At 46.2% G+C, this 3,148-nt stretch overlaps 1 pseudogene; it reads left to right on the top strand.

The window, feature by feature from the left end:
• The first annotated feature begins 1,032 nt into the window (after positions 1 to 1,032).
• LOC101439818 (eukaryotic translation initiation factor 3 subunit L pseudogene) lies at positions 1,033 to 2,566 on the top strand (annotated as a pseudogene).
• Positions 2,567 to 3,148: the final 582 nt, after the last annotated feature.

Below are 3,148 nucleotides of genomic sequence, written 5' to 3'. Positions count from 1 at the left end.
TGCTTTGTCTATTCATCTTCCTTGTTTCTTTTAGGAGGCACCAGGAACCAAACCTGGGACCTCTGACATGGGAAGGAAGCACCTAATCGCTTGAACCACCTCCATTCCCTGCTTTGTTGCATCTCTTCTTGCATCATCAGGTTGTGTCAGCTTACCATGACTGCCCATTGCATCAGCTCTCTGGCTTGCTTGTCTTCTTTAGGAGGAACTGGGAACCTCTGCTCCCTGCTTTTGTTGAGTCTGTCATTATGTTTTTTCTTCTTCTGTCTCTTGTTGCATTATCTTGTTGCATCAGCTTGCCACACCTGCCTGTCATGCCAGCTCCCTTCTTTGGGAGGCACCAGGAATCAAACCAGGGACCTCCCATGTGGCTCTCGCTTGAGCCACATCTGCTTCCCTGTTTGCCTTTTTATGGTTGAGTCGTAGGATTTCTTTATATAGTCTGGATATTAAACCCTTATTGGATATGTGGTTTCCAAATATTTTCTCCTGTTTTGTAGGTTGTCTTTTAAATTTCATGATGAAGTCCTTTGATGCACAAAAATTTTTAATTTTAATGAAATCTCTCTTACGTCTTTTTCTTTTGTTGCTCATGCTTTGAATGTAAGAGTAAGAAATTATTGCCTAATGGGAAACGGACTTTGGCCCGTGGTTAGGGCGTCCGTCTACCACATGGGAGGCCTGCGGTTCAAGCCCCGGGCCTCCTTGACCCGTGTGGAGCTGGCCCATGCGCAGTGCTGATGCACGCAAGGAGTGCCGCGCCACGCAAGGTGTCCCCCGCGTAGGGGAGCCCCACGCGCAAGGAGTGCACCCATAAGGAGAGCCGCCCAGCGCGAAGGAGGGAGCAGCCTGCCCAGGAATGGCGCCGCCCACACTTCCCGTGCCGCTGCCGACAACAGAAGTGGACAAAGAAACAAGAAACAAGACGCAGCAAAAAGACACAGAAAACAGACAACCGGGGGAGGGGAGGGGAAATAAATAAATAAAAATAAATCTTTAAAAAAAAAAAAAAAAAAGAAATTATTGCCTAATATGAAGTACTGAAGATGATTCCCTGTTTTCTTTCAGAAGTTTTATAGTTATGGTTCTCATATTTAGATCTTTGATCTATTCTGAGTTGATTTTTATATATAGTGTGAGGTAAGGGTCTGCCTTCATTGATTTTTGCATACGGATATCCAGTTTACCAGCACCATTTGAAGAGACTATTCTTTCCCAATTGAGTGGACTTGGCATCCTTGCTGTGTCCCTGATTTTGTACAAAGAATTATACTATAGGCACATATATGCCAAAATCAGTGGGGGACCCTCCTTGGAGCAGAGGTTTGAATCTTATTACAACTACTGCAATCTCTTCAACTACATTCTTAATGCTGATGGTCCTGCTGCCCTTGAACTACCCAGCCAGTGGCTCTGGGATATCATCGACAAGTTCGTCTGCCAGTTTCAGTCATTTAGTCAGTACCACTGTAAGACTGCAAAGAAGTCAGAGGAGGAGATTGACTTACTTACTTCCAATCCAAAAATCTGGAATGTTCACAGTGTCCTCAATGTCCTTCCTTCCCTCATAGACAAATCCAACCTCAACCGGCAGTTGGAGGTGTACACAAGTGGAGGTGGCCCTGAGAGTGTAGCTGGCGAGTATGGCCAACACTCCCTCTACAAGATGCTGGGCTACTTCAGCCTGGTGGAGCTTCTACACCTGCATTCCCTGTTGGGGGATTACTACCAGGCCATCAGGGTGCTGGAGAATATCGAACTGAACAAGAAGAGCATATATTCCCGTGTACCTGAGTGCCAGGTCACCACATACTATTATGTCGGCTTTGCATACTTGATGATGTGTCGCTACCAAGATGCCATCCGGGTCTTTGCCAACATCCTTCTCTACATCCAGAGGACGAAGAGCATGTTCCAAAGGACCACGTATAAGTATGAGATGATTAACAAGCAAAACGAGCAGATGCACGCACTGCTGGCCATCACCCTTACTATGTACCCCATGCGTATTGACGAGAGCATTCACCTCCAGCTTCGGGAGAAATACGGGGACAAGATGCTGCGCATGCAGAAGGGCGACCCGCAGGTCTACCAGGAACTCTTCAGCTACTCTTGCCCCAAGTTCCTGTCACCTGTGGTGCCCAACTATGATAACGTGCACCCCAACTACCACAAGGAGCCTTTCCTGCAGCAGCTGAAGGTGTGTTCTGATGAAGTGCAGCAGCAGGCCCAGCTCTCCACCATCCGCAGCTTCCTCAAGCTCTACACCACCATGCCTGTGGCCAAGCTGGCTGGCTTCCTGGACCTCACAGAGCAGGAATTCTGTATCCAGCTTCTGGTCTTCAAGCACAAAATGAAGAACCTGGTATGGACCAGCAGCATCTCTGCTCTAGATGGCGAGTTTCAGTCAGCCTCCGAGGTTGACTTCTACATCGATAAAAGACATGATCCACATTGCAGACACCAAGGTCACCAGGCGCTATGGGGATTTCTTTATCCATCAGAGCCATAAATTTGAGGAGCTGAATCGAACCCTGAAGAAGATGGGACAGAGGCCTTGAGCATAGTCACACTCGCTGAGTCAGGAACCCAAGCTGAAGCCTTTGTGAGTGGGCAGTGTTTTCGCTACTGTGAAGCCTTTACCCAGACCAGCCCTTCAGCCTGTCATCTGAGTTGAAATGTATTTGAATTAAGGACTGAAATGTTGTAAGTGGATCTCAGTAAAGGATCTTTGGAACCAGAAAAAAAGAAAAAGGAAAGAAAAGGAAAGAGAAGAGAAGAGAAGAGAAGAGAAGAGAAGAGAAGAGAAGAGAAGAGAAGAGAAGAGAAGAGAAGAGAAGAGAAGAGAAGAGAAGAGAAGAGAAGAGAAGAGAAGAGAAGAGAAGAGAAGAGAAGAGAAGAGAAGAGAAGAGAAGAGAAGAGAAGAGAAGAGAAGAGAAGAGAAGAGAAGAGAAGAGAAGAGAAGAGAAGAGAAGAGAAGAGAAGAGAAGCTTACCATGAAAATGCGACTTAAGATGTTCATGAAAAATGTGAAGTTATAATATCTCCTTTCAAAAGAAAGGAATAGTGTGGAGTGCATGGTATTGGAAGAGAGGCTATTAAGGTAAGTGATATACTTGATACAACTCTCCTGGCAGCCTGTTCGTTG

The sequence above is a fragment of the Dasypus novemcinctus genome, chromosome 3 (genome assembly GCF_030445035.2).
Source record: "Dasypus novemcinctus isolate mDasNov1 chromosome 3, mDasNov1.1.hap2, whole genome shotgun sequence".
NCBI classification, from domain to species: domain Eukaryota; kingdom Metazoa; phylum Chordata; class Mammalia; order Cingulata; family Dasypodidae; genus Dasypus; species Dasypus novemcinctus.
The sequence above is the reverse complement of the archived record's forward strand: the minus strand, read 5'-3'. Positions and strand labels throughout refer to the sequence as shown.